We start from the raw sequence: 16,905 nt of genomic DNA on the forward strand, positions 1-16,905 counted from the left end.
ATGAATAATTTATTAACATGCATCATATACACAATAGCCATACCGATCACAAGATGTCCTGCAAAAACAGGTTAGACAAACACGTTTCTATATGTTCGCCACTTCAGCAGATAGCCACGGCGTATATGTAATTTGTATGGTATGGAAATTCCACTGGAAATCTCACAGGATTCCATGCATCGTATGTATGGAAATTCCACTGGATTCCATGCATCGCATGTATGGAAATTCCACTGGAAATCTCATGCGGTTGATCAAATCAACCCAAATCCGAGACTTTCGACCCGAAGAAGATTACACTCATGACGTCGATCTGTTACGTCAATCTGCTGGTTGTGTACGCAGTTAGCCCCGATGGTGATTCCAGCCGGTAGGGGCAAGTCGCGCACATAACAGAGAAGGACAAACTAATCTTTTCAGTCATATCCGATGTAATCTACTTCAACCCTTTATAACCAATTGATCTAATCAAACCGTGCATCAAGTAGATCCATCTCATGAACCTAGATCCAGACCTAAAACTACGCAGAACCTGGCTTTGATACCACTGTTGGATTACGGGGAGGCTACGCTACCGCAAAACAAAATTTTCAACCCCATAATACCAAGAACTACTGCGGTTATAGGTCATGGAATTACCACTAGACGCGCAGAGCAGCGGAAGACGTCTCGATGTAGACGAACGCGTCGAGCAGTGCCGTGCAGTCGTCGGCGTCCTTCACGTCCTCGCACGGTTCGTCCCAGTGCTCCAAATGCAGCACCTCCGAGGTATCCACACGTACAGGGAGGAAGCGCCGCGTACCGAACTGCTAGGTTCGCGACGGCGGCTTGGCGAGGGCGAGAGGTGAGCGGCGGCTGCTCGTTTGCAGGTGGCGAATTAGGTTAAGCCTAACCGCGCCCCCGCCCCTCATTATATAGGCGTTATGGTGGGCTTCTGACACCGAGGCCCATCATAAACCCTAAAGCCTAGTCTAATTTTGGATCTAATCCGAATTAGGCTTCCTTCCCCTTAAGTGTGTGACCCTATAGGTTCACGTACAAATAGACATAGCCCGAGTACTCTTACTTGGCCCAATAATTGACAGCGGCCTCTAGCAAGACATGTCAACTCCTATGTGCACGTAAAGATCATATCAGACGAACCATTGCGACATTACGTACATGCTGTTCCCTTTGTCTCACGATATTCTGTCTGGCTCTAAGCTGACCTCTCTTTCTCGATACTGTGAATTGGAATCCTTTCAATGGTTAACTCTTAACCCTAGCACGGCCATGCATTTCTTGATCCAATCACTCGAGGGGCCCAGAGATATCTCTCTCACAAAGAGAGGGACAAATTCCATCTTGACTGACCATGCCTCACAGCATGCTTCCTGACAAACCCAAAACTACCTTTATAACTACCCAGTTACGGGATAGCGTTTGATAGTCCCTAAGTAAGTCAATTCACATCTTGAGAACATGCGACAATCTCAGGTCTAAGGATACAATATTCATGTTGCAAGAAGAGAACTATATTACAATATCTCACGTTGGGTCGGTCCAGCCTCATGTCATACATGCGCCCACATTATTAGTTTAACATCTCCATGTTCATGACTTGTGAAATGTAGTCATCAACTAATACATGTGCTAGTCATCGACTCTGACTAGGGACATCATTTAGAATAACCATATAAGTAAAGAATCTCACAAACAATTCACATAATTGCTAATCAATACAAGGTGCCTTCCATGGATATTCAATTAAGCAATATATATATCATGGATACAAAGAAATATGCTCATCTCTATGATTATCTCTAGGGCATATTTCTAACAAGCTTTGCCTTCTTATGGGATCATGTCAAAGAGATCCTTTTTTAGAACAAATGAATATATTCTTTCCAAACTCTGAGCAATGGCTATGAATGGTCATGATGTGATTGTTAGTCTGTCCAGGTCCACACAATGTTTTTTTTCTAGAGATCTGAAATCTAAAGTGCACTGGTTAGATAGCATGGAATGCACTGCAGTATAACTCATTATTTGGTTAGCAACCTGTTAAGAAAAATCATGGTTTCATCTCACCTTGTAATGTCATATGGAGAATCCAACGCATAGTCCAAATTATTAAACTTCTATGTAAATGTTTCACGTATCGTAAATCATAATCATGAAAGTTCTGCAATGCATGAAGTAAAAATGATAGCTACCTTCCAAAACACAGCTTTTGAAAGGAGGCTTTATGAAGCGTCCCGATCCTTTGGGACTCAAATGTGAAACAATTACTAGTCCCAAGAGGCTAGTAACCACATTCCTTACTTCAAATAGTACAAAGTTTCGAATAAAAGTTATTACAATACCAAAATACAAGCTCTAGCGAGCCTGAAATACAAAGCACAGATGGAAGATCATCTAGCCCAAGCCACATGCAGACTGGGTGCAGACACAACCCCCTTCTAGTCGAACATAGCAAAAAAGGAGTCTTCGGCTGCTGAAAAACATAAATAAATCTGGGTGAATACACTAGGTATTCTGCAAGCCCATCCCGCCCGTAAAGATAGAGGGACCTATATAGTACATGCTTAATATGGTGGAGTTGAAGTCACTCTTCTTTTTCAGAGAAAGACAATACTTTGATGGTTTACCCCAAAGAGAGAAGTAGCACATTTTCCAACTCAACCACCACTGAGCTTCCCGCTCTCGTGGCATTGTTTTTATTTCCAAAAACACTCACACCCACTTCCATGTTTACGAATATCAAAACACTAATTGTCATTCCACACCAGACTCATCCATACCAGTGGACACGGACTATTCGAATAGGTTTGAACTCTGCGCAGAGGGGTACACTTTACCCACTAGTCCGGCTCTGTGGTCTCATGGACAATGAGACCCGAATCCGAATCTCTTTATTTCCCCACACGTTCTTACCTTAACGGTTATATCGAAAGGAGTTAGGCCACTGCCATGTTCAAACCAGACAAAACATTCCCCCTCCTTATCCTCCTGGTGCTCCCCAGCCATCTTAACCCTGGGGTTTGGACCGTACGAGTTCAGATTGAGTGACTGCCCATACAGTCTCAAGTGGTTGTACTTGTCATGAGTATAGGTAGCGAAGGATGACAAACCGATCCTTATATGAGGGGACAATCCTTCTTCTCACACCTAACCCGGCTGAGCCAACACCTGAGGCCCTCCCCTAAACCTGGGAGTCCCTGATTATCCCACTCAAAAGGTGATAAGGGTGAAACCCTTCATCATACACTTTTTGAAAACATTATTCATTAAAAACACCACCCTTTTCTCATCCCACATTTTGTACTCAAAATATATTCTTTAATGTGGGTTATCTCTCTTCTCACAATGCAAAGGACCCAACCTTTATTCCCGGCTTAGGTAGTGGTAGAAAGAGTAGGTAATTTATGCATCAAGGGAAGAATGGACTTGCCTTCGTTGAAGTTCTCCTGGCACGAAAGGTCTATTTCTGAGAGGTCGGGTTCCTGCCCTTCTTCTGGAGCTACAATTTCCGGAGGATCGGATCCCTCTTCCCCTAGCAAAAATAGGTAATGAACAATACATCAACCATGGTGGCTTAGTGGGGTGTGCCAAGTTTTAAATATCATTATTTTGTGCCTTATAAATTATTTAGACTATTTTTGGTGCATTAAATATCAATATATATATATAAAGCAAAAGAAAAAGGAGAAAAGGAAAAAGGGAAAAGAATTCTGGTTAGTTGGGCCAGGGGGGATTTTGGCCTAGCCGAGCGCGGGCGCGCGGCGCCGCGGCCGAATGGGCCCAGGCGGCCCACGAGGAGGGGGGTGGGACGGCGCGGACGGACGCCGTGAGCGCGGGCCCACCCGCCAGAGAGAGGGGAAGTGTTGACGGCGTCGGGTGGTCTAACGGGGGGGGGACCGGCCGGGGTCGACCGCTGACGAGGTTCTGCGGTGGTTCTCCGCTGTGGTTTCGGGTGGTCGGGGAGGTGGCCTAGCATGGGCAGGGGTAGGGGGTCATGGTGGCGGGGTCAATTGGGCCAGTGGACGCTCGGGATGGCTGATCCACGGCGAGGTGGCGGGCTCCCGTGGCGGCGAGGTCGTCGGTGGGGCTACCGGGCGCAATAGGCGAAGAAGAAGTGCGTGCTATGGTTGTGGCGCAGTGGCGGAGCTTAAGAGCTATAGCAATTTGACCATAATCCACTAGAGAGGGGAGAGAGGAGCTCACCGGAGAGGGGAGGGACGACGACGTCGAGCTCGATTGGGTCCAGGGAAAGAAGATGGAGTGGCTGAGGCCTGGTACGGGGAAGTAAGGGGCTCGGGGCAGTCCTTTTATAGGCGGCCGGAGAGGGGGGAGGAGAGGTGGCGAGCACCGGTGACGCTTGCCACGGCGGCGATAATGGCACACAGTGGCGACGGGACAGCTCGGGCAGGAGGTGGCGACGGGACGGCTCGGGCACAGTGCGCGGGGGTGCAAGGCGCCAAACCGAGTTGGTGAGCATGTTAATGGCGAGGCGACGGGGCGGGCGGTGGCTGGCGGCGAACGCGTCGATAGCCTGATCACGGGCAAGGGGAAGGGGCTGACAAGCAGGGCCCGCCTGCCAGAGAGAGGGCGGTCGTGAGGGAGCGAGGGCGAGCGCGGCTGACGGGTGGGGCCGGGCTGACAGTGGGCGCGGCGCGGGCACGCGTGGGAGGTGGGCCGAGTTGGGCCTCGTCTGAGCGCGCTGGAGAGAGGGGCGGGGAAGGAGAGGTTGGGCCAGATTCGGCCCAGCCAGGGGAAGTTTTTTTTCTTTTTTCTTTTCTCTCTTCTCTTTTCATTAATCTCTTTTTCCTTTAAATAAATATTTATCTAGATTTCTTGGGTGTCAAAAAGAAATATTCTATGTGAAGTGCTACTAGAAAATCATGGTGTATGCATATGATGAATGAAATGTTTCATGAGATGGGGTCTTAGGAGAGAAATAAGGGGGGGGGGGTTAGGAGTTTTAGGGTTCCTAACTTTGGGATCAAAATTGGGTTGTTACAAACCTACCCCACTTAAAAGAATCTCGCCCTCGAGATTCAGACTGGGTTTGAGAAAAGGTAAGGGTATTCCCTCCTCAAAGAGTCCTCACTCTCCCAGGTAGGCTCCTCTTCTCCTTCTCTACTCCACTGAACTTTACAGAGTTTCACTTCTGAGTTTTGGGTCTTTCGGATGGCTAAATCAAGAATCTTCACTGGCTTTTCTCGGTACTGCAGATCCTTCTGAATCTGAATTGTCACTTCTTCGATGTGACTTTCTGGTACTTTCAGGCATTTGCGGAGCTGAGATACATGAAACACATTGTGGATATCTGACATGGATTCTGGCAATTGAAGGTGGTAGGCTGCGGGCCCTATTATGCCGATGATAGGATAGGGGTCGACGAATCGCGGAGCTAGCTTCCCTTTAACTTGGAACCTTTTTACCCCGTGCATTGGGGAGACCTTGAGGTAGACGAAGTCTCCTTCCTCGAAACTGAGTTCTCTTCTCCTATTGTCTACGTAACTCTTTTGCCGACTCTGAGCTTCGAGTTGTCTTTTTCGGACCAGGGCAACTTTCTCTTCTGCCTCCTTGATGAAAGCAGGCCCTTCTAGTGTCATTTCTCTTACGTTGGACCGCATCAGAGGGGTCTGGCACTTCCGTCCATACAAGGCTTCAAACGGTGACATCTTGATACTGGCCTGGTAGCTGTTGTTATAAGAAAACTCTACATACGGCAAACTGGGCTCCCAACTCTTGTCAAAGGTCAGCACACAAGCTCTCAATAAATCCTCGAGGACTTTGTTGACTCTTTCTGTCTGTCCATCTGACTGGGGGTGATAGGCGGTGCTGAAGTCTAGCTTGGTGCCCATAGCTTGCTGAAGACTCATCCAGAATTTCGAGGTGAACTGTGTTCCTTGTCTGACACTATCTTTCGTGGAATACCATGGAGTCTAACTATTTCTTTAAGATATATCCGGGCAAGGGTGGCTCCTCCGAAGGTAGTTTTTACTGGAATGAAGTGAGCTACCTTGGTAAGACGGTCGATTATAACCCAAATAGAATCGTTCCCTTTTTGGGTCCGAGGCAGTTCGATTATGAAATCCATGCCTATTTCTTACCATTTCCATTTGGGCACTGGGAGGGGTTGCAGTAGACCTGCATGCCTTTGATGCTCTGCCTTAGTTTGCTGGCAAGTATCACACTGAGCCACATACTGAGCTATCTCCTTTTTCATCCCTCTCCACCAGTATCTGGCCTTGAGGTCTAGATACATCTTGGTGGTCCCTGGGTGGACAGAGTAGGCTGAGTTGTGGGCTTCGTCGAGCAGGATTCCTCGTGCCTCTCCTTTCGGCACGCACAAACGGTCCCTGAACCAGAGGGTTCATTCTTCATCTGTCTTGAGGTCTGGGAGTTGTTCTTTGCGAGCTCTCTCTGCAAGACTTGCCGTCTCGGTGTTCAGGCGCTGAGCCTTGCGTATGAGGTCTTCTAGCATCGGCTTAACTTCTAGGCTGCCACTGTCTCCTAAGCAAGCATTCAGCTAGGCTGATTCTCTCTTCCAGTCTTCTAAAAAGTTAGTTGCTTTCTCCCCGAAAGGTTTCCGGCTGAGGGCGTCTAATACTACATTGGCCTTTCCGGGGTGGTAGTGGATCTCAATGTCATAATCCTTAATCAATTCCAGCCATCTTCGCTGACGGATATTGAGGTCTGGCTGAGTGAAAATGTACTTTAGGCTCTTGTGATCTGTGAAGATATGACATTCGTTCCCAATCAGGTAGTGCCTCCATATTTTAGGGCATGCACTATGGCTGCTAATTCCAAATCATGTTTTGGATAATTCTGCTCATGCGACTTGAGTAGGCATGATGCATAGGCGATGACTCTCTCGTTTTGCATAAGCATACATCCCAAACCTTGCCTTGAAGCATCACAGAAGATGACGAAATTCTAGTGAATATCTGGTAGTGTCAATACTGGCGCGGTCATGAGTTTCTTCTTTATGATTTGGAAACTTTCCTCACACTTTGGGGTCCACACAAATTTATTGTCTTTCTTGAGGAGCTCGGTCATGGGTCTTGCTATGTTGGAGAACCCTTTGATAAAATGACGGTAATATCCTGCCATTCCCAGAAAGCTTCGAACTTCACTAACGTTGGATGGCTGCTTCCATTTGGATACTGCTTCTACTTTGGATGGGTCCACTTCTATTCCCTCTACAGTTAAGATATGTCTGAGGAAGGCTATCTTCTCTAACCAGAATTCACATTTGCTGAGCTTAGCATAGAGTTGATGTGCTCTGAGTCTTTCGAGGACAATCCGGAGCTGATGCTCATGATCCTCACGACTCTTGGAGTAGATAAGGATGTTGTTAATGAAGACTACAACAAACTTATCCAACTCTTCCATAAATACCTTATTCATAAGATTCATGAAAAAGGCTGGTGCGTTGGTTAGTCCAAATGGCATTACTATGAACTCATATTGTCCGTACCAGGTGACAAATGCCGTCTTCTGAACGTCTGCTTCCTTGATTCTCAGCTGGTGGTATCCTGACCTTAGATCTATCTTGGATAAATACTTGGCCCCTTGAAGCTGGTCGAAGAGGTCATCAATCCAAGGTAGTGGGTACTTGTTTTTTATTGTAACTTCATTTAAGGATCGATAGTCAATGCACATCCTCATACTCCCATCCTTCTTAGTGACGAACAAGACTAGTGCTCACCAAGGAGATGAGCTGGGACAAATGTACCCTTTCTGTTGAAGTTCTGCGATCTGGAGTTTTAGTTCTACTAATTTGGTGGGAGCCATGCAGTATGGTCTTTTTGCGATTGGTGCGGTGCCTGGGATTAGATCAATGTAGAATTCTACCTCCCTTTCTGGTGGCATTCCTGGCAATTCTTCTAGGAACACATCCATGAATTCTTCTACTACAGATATGCTTTCGGCTGCTAGATTAAACACCATTGGATCTTGGGTGGGTGGTTGAGCCTTACATGAAACTGACTTTCCTTGGTGGTCAGTGAGAAGAATGGTCTTATCTGCGCAACTTATGACGCCATTATGCTTGATTAACCAATCCATCCCTTAGACCACATCAATTCCGTGGGATGGCAGGACGGCTAAGTCTGCCAAGAACACTACCCCACTTAAAAGAATCCTGACTTGGGAGCATTTGAGGTGGCATAGAAGGTCTGACCTTGGGGTTCGGGTGACCAAAGGAATTTCTAGAGATGTAGTGGGAATGCCATGCTTTTCCACAAAACCAGTAGCTATGAATGAATGGGATGCTCCTGAATCGAAAAGTACAACAGCGGGGGTAAATTCAACTAGGAACTCACCAAGCACTACTCCCGGGGCTTGCTGAGCTTCTTGAGTGTCGGCGTGGTTCACTCGTGCCTTGCCATGAAACTAGGTCTTGCTCAGCTGGCTGTTGGAGGAGGGTGCCTTGGGGGCGGGTGCTGGAGCATTCTTGGGGCCATTTACCGAGTTGGAGTAGGTAGGCAAGGATGTCTTCAACTGAGGACAATTATTCTTGTAGTGACTAGGGTTTCCGCAGTGCCAACAAGCATTAGTTGGAGGTTAGTTGCTTGCAATAGATGGGGCATGGAGGGAACTTTGACCCGGCTGGCTGAAACGTGACGGAGCGGACCCTGCTGGCTTGTTGAAGCTCGACCCTTTGGGAGGAAACCCGAAAGATCAAACTCTCTGGTGCCTGTCCTGTTGCTGAGCTCGAAGGACTTGAAACTTCCTCTTGAGGTGACCTTTTCTTCTTCTCTAGCCCTTTCCACTTGTATGGCCTTGTTTGAGAGGTGCGAGAAGCTGAGAAAATCTTGGCTGGCAAGGATAGTCTTGAGTTCTGGTCTTAGCCCCTTCAAGAAACGGGCCATCTTCTTGGCTTCTGTGCTGACATCATCAGGCGTATAGCGAGCCAATTCTGTGAACTTGTGGACGTATTCACTAACATATCTCCCTCCTTGGGTTAATTCCCGAAATTCTTCTTCTTTGAGTTGGTCGATCCCTAGGGGCACATGATGCTCTCGGAAGGCGGCTTCAAATTCTGCCCAGGTAGCATCTCTGACGGTAGCGCTGCAAGTATCCCACCAGGATAGGGCCATCCCGGAGAGTTGATGAGCAGCAAGATGAACACGCTGGTTCTCAGGGCATCCAATGGCCTCTAACTTCCTTTTTATTGTGCGCAGCCAGTCATCAGCGTCGAGCAGGTTGCTAGATCCGACAAATGTGGGAGGCTTGAGCCTTAGAAACCCTCCCATCCTGTCCTGAGGCCTTCCTCCATTCGGGCGCTGCTTCTCAAGGCTTCTAGTGAGGACCTCAATGAGTCGGGTTTGGTTGGCCAGAACTTGGGCTAAATCTAATGGCAGCTCCGGAGGTGTAGGGAGGTGGGTTTCACTCCCTTCTCCACCAACTTCTCCTTCAGCACCTAGGGGAGACCGTGCTCCAATCTCTGAGGCGGTAGGCGTGGTTTTATTCGAAGCCATCTGCCAGGGGGAGAAAGGATTACTAGTATGCATATGCCATATTTTTTTTCAACACATTATTTTATTCATCACTCAAGTTCATTACAAGCATGCAATTGTCACAGATCACGCTACGCGCGGGTGTTTTCTAAGGTGCTTCCAAACTCCCTTTCTAAGGTGTCCCCAAATTCCCTGAGAAGATCGTCAAGGCTAGCTAGGGACATCTCCTCAACATCTGTCAAGTTTTCTATCCTGGAGGGAGGCAGTGTTGGCGGGGCTTCCTCTTTTCGGTCAGTGTGGCATCCTTGGCTCTTGGTCCGCTTTCGGATCTTCTTGGTGGGGGCGAGCTTCTTTAACTTTTTAGCGTAGTCCATCTTCAGAGTCCGGTATGCCTCACGAGTGTTGGCCTCTTCGCCTTATGCTATTTCGAGACTTTCTTGGAGGGACGCCTTTTCTTCTTTTAATTCCTTGATTTGTTGCTCTAGGCTTTCCACCCGAGAATTTAGGTGGGTGCAGTGGGAGAAAAGGTCATCATAGTGGTTGTCAAGGGTGGGAGATATCCGGCCATGTAGACTATGGTGGGGTCATCCTCATTAGGATCTCTCCCTAACAAGGCCTGAAGTCTTTTCCTCCAGGTAGGGGTATTTTTGTTGCTGGGTGGGAAGTAGCAAAGGGGTGTCTCAAAGACCTCCCTGCCATAGTTTTGGCAAAGCTGGCGGAGGGCTCTTTGGGCAGCATTTTGGCAAGTGTCTGGGAAGCAGTGTCCAGTGGCAGTGACTTGGAAGGGAGGGTAATTTGGGTAGTTTCGGCTTTCTCCTAGGTAGACTGCCATAGAGCATTTGTCAATTCTGTTCTCGCGGTATTCTTTCCAGACATACTCCGGCTTCTTGCGGATCCCCATGCAAAGCGCACAACTCCGTAGAATGTGAGGGAATCCTTCCACCTCAGAGCAGTAGGATGTTCTAATGACAAAGGGGCCTTCCATCTGGTAGCAAGAGAAGAAGGGTTTGTTAATATCGGGGGAAAGGAGAGAAGATTCTTTTAGAGGTTAAGAGGTATTTTCTTTTAAGGAAAAAACTTTTAAGGTCAGGGCTACGATCTACGGCCAATCCTATAGCTCCGATACCACATGAAGCGTCCCGATCCTTTGGGACTCAAATGTGAAACAATTACTAGTCCTAGAAGGCTAGTAACCACATTCCTTACTTCAAATAGTACAAAGTTTAGAATAAAAGTTATTACAATACCAAAATACAAGCTCTAGCGAGCCTGAAATACAAAGCACAGTGGAAGATCATCTAGCCCAAGCCACAGGCAGACTGGGTGCAGACACAACCCCCTTCTAGTCGAACATAGCAGAAAAGAAGTCTTCATCTTCTGAAAAACATAAATAAATCTGGGTGAATACACTAGGTATTCCGCAAGCCCATCCCGCTCGTAAAGAGAGAGGGACCTATATAGTACATGCTTAATATGGTGGAGTTGAAGTCACTCTTCTTTTTCAGAGAAAGGCAATACTTTGATGGTTTTCCCCAAAGAGAGAAGTAGCACATTTTCCCACTAATCCACCACTGAGCTTCCCGCTCTCGTGGCATTGTTTTTATTTCCAAAAACAACCACACCCACTTCCCTATTTACGGAGATCAAAACACTAATTGTCATACCACACCAGACTCGTCCATACCAGTGGACACTGACTATTCGAATAGGTTTGAACTCTGCGCAGAGGGGTACACTTTTCCCACTAGTCCGGCTCTGCGGTCTCATGGCCAATGAGACCCGAATTTGAATCTCTTTCTTTCCCCGCACGTCCTTACCTTAACGGTTATACCGGAAGGAGTTAGGCCACCGCCATGTCCAAACCGAACAAAACATCCCCCCTCCTTATCCTCCCGGTGCTCCCTAGCCATCATAACCCTAGGGTTTAGACCGTACGAGTTCAGATTGAGTGAATGCCCATACAATATCGAGTGGTTGTAGTTGTCATGAGTACAGGTAGGGAAGGATGACAAACCGGTCCTTATATAAGGGGACAATCCTTCTGCTCACACCTAACCCGGCTGAGCCAACACCTAAGGTCCTCCCCTAAACCAGGGAGTCCTTGATTATCCCACTGAAAAGGTGATAATCCGGGTACCCAAGGATATAAATGTCCTTGTCTTGGGACGTTAGACACTCGGGTACCTACAAATACCCCCGTACAGTGCCCTTGAGAGGCCAGATTAACAGAGCAATTGCCATTCCACGCTAAACCTTGCTTGCACTCTTTCCACTCCCCCGTTGGATCAACTTGCCCAGGAGAGCAAGTTCCAACATTTGGCACCCACCGTTCGTGCTACGAACAAACCACCCGCGATGGCACCCAAGAGAGCTAGTTCGAAGGCAGCCCCATCCGTCGACAAAGCAGCGAAGGCATCGCTACTAGCCGAGAAAAAGGGCAAGGCCCTCGCAGACAACACCCCCCAAGAAGCCTGCAAAAACGAAGCTCTCAGCAAGAGACAACGCAACGAACAACCCACTCCCGAAGGCACCCAATGCACCTGCAGCTCCGGAGGACAACCACAAGCACCACCCCCAGGCTTCGCTCCACCAGAGGGCGAAGACGCAGCAAAGGACGGTGAAGTCATCGGTGTGTCAGTCGAAGAACAACTACAGCTACGGGCCTGCGCATAAAGAACCGCAACCTCCAAAAGCAGAAAGACATCCTTGAGGCCAAGCGCCAACGTGTCACCGTGCAAGCCAAGGTGCGCCAGATGATACGAGACGAGGAGCAGAGAGCCTGGGAACTTGAGCAAGAGATTGCGCTCATGCAGAGCGAAGGCCAGCATGATCTGCTGCACGGCCCGCCCCTCCAACAACGCACGCCAGCCAGAGACATATTCATTCCCCAGCATGGACCCTTCATCCCGCATGCCGCAGCTTTCCAAGGCATCAACTACCTTGATGAGCGAAGCCCCCTGGCTCCACAACTCCAAGTGTCACCATGGCCTGCCAACTTTAGGGCAGGGACCTACCGCAAGTACAACGGCAGCACCGACCCAGCACAATACATCATGAGCTATCAAGTCGCCGTCGCATCACTAGGAGGAGACGACGCCACAATGGCCAAGTCTTTCATCATCGCCCTCGAGGGTCCGGCCTTGACCTGGTACACCAGGTTGCCCCCATTGTCCATCGACTCCTGGAAAGGACTCCGAGACAAGTTTCTGCTCAACTTCCAAGGGTACCGACCCGACATCGATGCTTTGGCCGAGCTATCACTCTGCAAACAGCAAGAGAAGGAAACCCTACAGGAGTACTACCGCAAGTTCCTGACTCTCAAGTCACAATTGCCTTCGGTCGACGACCAAATTGCCATACACTACGCCATCAGTGGCCTTCGGGCTGGCGTCCTATACAGTCACTGCATCAGGGACCCACCCAAAAATCTCCAAGAGCTCTATCAGATGTTCGAGAAGTACGCCAGATCTGAAGAGCTCCATCAGCGCAAGGTCGAGTCTCAGAGAAAGCCCAAGGACCCTCCGTAGTCCAGCCAAACCTGGACAAGGCCTTCGCAGTCAGACTCCAGACGGGACAGCCATAGTCAGCAGCAGGTGCACAACATAGCCAACCAGCACCCTGTCGGCGAGGCCGCTCACCGTCAAGACTATCCCCCAGGGCCGTGGCAATGGCACGCGAGGCCCGGACCGGGGACGGGCGCAGCAACCGTGCAGATATTACTGCCTGTTTCATGGCGAAGACTGCATGCACCCAACAAGGGATTGCCCAGAAACAAAGGCCACCAGGGACAGGATGTCTCGGGCACAACCACCCGACAACCAGAGAGTTGTCACGCACACATATCAACACCACCACCCACAACCATACAACAACGACCACGCCCAGCATCTACCCAACCACGCATATCAGTACCACCAGGAGGTACAAGTTGTACCACCCCCACTCCCGCCTCCGCATCAACCGAACCCACACCACCAAAATCACCCCCAAGCACCAAAACAAGAAGACTTCGCCGATCAGCCGTATCATGGAGTCATCCACATGATCACCAGAGGGTCCAGCGTTGACTTCGAGACAAAGCGACAAAAGAGGGATCACTACCGAAGCGTCAACCACATCACCCTCACCGGCCTAGTCATGCAAACGAAGTGGTCACATGTGCCATTAACCTTCGACGCCAGAGATGTTGATCTGCGCAGCGCACCCCACGTCGACGCCATGGTAATCAACTGCAATGTGGCAGGCTGGGACCTGCACAAAGTCCTAGTCGACATCGACAGCGAGGCGGACATCATCTTCCTACATGCCTTCGACCGCATGGGCATCAGCCACAGCTTACTCAAGCCTTCGGACAACCCCCTATATGGCTTCGGCGGCAACGACACTTTCCCTATGGGCAAGATAGAGCTACCCCTGTCATTCGGCGTAGCACCCAATGCGCAAAGCGAACAGGTCACCTTTGACATCATCGACATGGTCTACCCCTACAATGCCATAATGGGTCGGGGCTCCATCAATAAATTTGAAGCGGCCATTCACGGACTGTACCTCTGCATGAAAATTCTGGGTCCGCAAGGTGTGGTAACGGTTTACGGGAACCAGCAGACTGCGCGTAACATTGAGAGAGACTTCGTTCTAGGTCAACGGAACGTACACTGCCTTACGACACAGCGCGAAGTCTCCGAAGCAATCCGCCCAGCCGCCGACAAAAAAGTAAAAGCACAACTGCAAAGCAACGATGGAACAAAGACAGTTCCCCTCGACCCGGCGACGCCCAAGCAAACGATCGTAATAAAGACCTGACTTTGCAAGACGAGGAGAAACTCATCTCCTGTCTCTCCAGCAACAAGGACGTCTTCGCCTGGTCCACCCTCGACTTGGTCGGAGTCAGCCGTACCATCATCGAGCATAGTCTGGGCATCGACCCTTCGGTGCGCCCAAAAAAGCAGCGACTACGCAAAATGTCCGACAAAAAAATGGAAGTCGCCAAAGCCGAAGTGCACCGCCTGCTGGAGGCCAATTTCATCGAACCAATCGCCTACTTTACGTGGCTCGCCAACGTAGTCATGGTAGAAAAGAAAAGCGGCAAGTGGCGAATGTGCATCGATTTCACCAGCCTCAATAAGGCCTGTCCCAAGGATAATTTCCCACTGCCACGGATCGACAAGATAGTCGATAGTGCAGCCAGATGCGAAGTCATGTCACTTCTCGACTGCTTCTCCGGCTACCACCAGATATACATGAAGGAGGAAGACAATGCCAACACCAGTTTCTTCACACCCTTCGGCATGTACTGCTTCATCAGAATGCCAGAGGGACTCAAGAACGCTGGGTCAACCTTCTCTCGCCTCACCAAGACGGTGCTCGAGAGCCAAGTGGGCCGCAACATTTTCACGTACGTAGACGACATTGTTGTCGCAAGCAAAAATAAAGAAGATCAGATGGCTGACCTCGCAGAGACGTTCGCAAACATGCGGGACGCACGACTTCGCCTCAACCTCGAGAAGTGCGTCTTCGGAGTTCGCCAGGGGAAGATACTAGGCTACCTGGTATCGCACCGCGGGATCAAGGCCAACCCGACCAAGATTCAAGCGATCATCAATATGACACCCCCACAGTCAACTAGGGATGTCCAGCGTCTGATAGGAAGATTAGCCGCCCTTAACAGATTCATTTCCAAGTCCGCAGAGCGGAGTCTACCCTTTCTCAAGACACTGCGCGGTACGAAAGACTTCGCATGGGGACCAGAACAGGCGGTAGCCTTCGCATCACTCAAGCAACACCTATTAGACTTGGCAATTCTTACCAGTCCCAACCCCTCACTGCCTCTGCTGCTCTACATCGCAGCCTCGCCATATGCAGTCAGCGCAGCGCTAGTCCAAGAGCAAGACAGGGAGGGCATGACCTGGCAGTGTCCAGTCTACTACGTCTCCGAAGTCCTCACGACTTCCAAGTGCAACATGACGGAATTAGAAAAAATCTCCTACGCAGTCGTCATGGCATCGCGCAAGTTGCGCCACTACTTCGAGGCGTTCAAGGTGCGGGTCACCTCGGACAGGGGATTGGGCGAACTGTTTAGAAACCCGGAGGCGTCCGTCCGAATCGCCAAATGGGCAGTCGAACTCTCCGGGTACCACATCACCTTCGAACACAGAACATCAATCAAGTCGCAGGTCCTGACAGACTTCATCATCGATTGGACAGGGCCGACACGGCAGCAAGAAGAGCCCCCAGAGAAGGCGTGGACCATCCACTGCGACGGCGCATGGTGCCATGCGGGGGCAGGCGCGACTGCAATTATCACGTCACCCACAGGCGTCAAGCACAGATACGCAGCACGCCTTAGCTTCGCTTTGGAGTCCGACAGATGCACCAACAACATAGCAGAATACGAAGCCGTCATCCTGGGCCTTCGCAAGTTGAGAGCACTCAGTGTCACGACCTGCATAGTCAAGACAGATTCCAAAGTAGTTGTCGGCCAGGTCGAAAAAGAATATTCAGCAAAAGACCTCGCACTCATGCAGTATCTCATGGGTATTCACAGTCTCGAGAGACTGTTCAAGGGCTTCACCCTACAGCATGTGGACCGCGCCAAGAACGAAGAGGCCGACGCGTTGGCTAAGGCAGCGGCCAGAGGCGAGACCTTGCCCTCCGATGTGTTTTACCACGTCATTGGCACACCAGCCGTCCGCAACCCAGAAGGCTTACAAGTAACCAACGACGCTGAGGGCCATCGCATCGTCAACCTCATTACGACTGAAGATTGGTGGGCCCCAATGACCCTGTTTTTGCAAGGATATTACCACCCAAGCGACGTCAATGAGGCCAAGCGCCTCAAGCACCGAAGCCGGGACTTCATACTAATCGGGGGCCAACTATATAAAAAGGGGATCAGCCAGCCCATGCTAAAATGCGTGACCGAAACCGAAGGCATTCAAATCCTTCATGAAGTCCACAGCGGAACTTGCGGGTCTCACTCAGGGCCCAGGGCCCTCGCTGCCAAAGTAATCTGTTAAGGATTTTACTAGCCCGCGATAATCTGTGCCGCAAATCGAGTCACGAGGTCTTGCGAAGCATGCCAGAAGTTTTCTCCCCGCTCGGGCAACCCTTCACAGTTCACCAAGTTGATCGCCCACACCTGGCCACTTCAACGCTGGGGGCTAGATATTGTCGGACCACTACCTACGGCTCAAGGGAATCTCAGATTCACCTTCATCACCGTCGAGTACTTCACCAAGTGGATCGAGGCCAGGGCAGTATCCACAATAACGTTGAAGACCGCCCAAAAGTTGTTCTTGCAAAACATTGTTTGCCGATTCGGAGTCCCATCCGAGCTCACAGTCGACAACGACAAATAGTTTGACAGCCAGGACTTCTGCCTCTCCATCGGCACCAAGCCTGCCTTCGCCTCGGTATACCACCCGCAATCCAACGGCGTCGTCGAGCGTGC

Source organism: Zea mays, chromosome 8, assembly GCF_902167145.1.
Source record: "Zea mays cultivar B73 chromosome 8, Zm-B73-REFERENCE-NAM-5.0, whole genome shotgun sequence".
NCBI classification, from domain to species: domain Eukaryota; kingdom Viridiplantae; phylum Streptophyta; class Magnoliopsida; order Poales; family Poaceae; genus Zea; species Zea mays.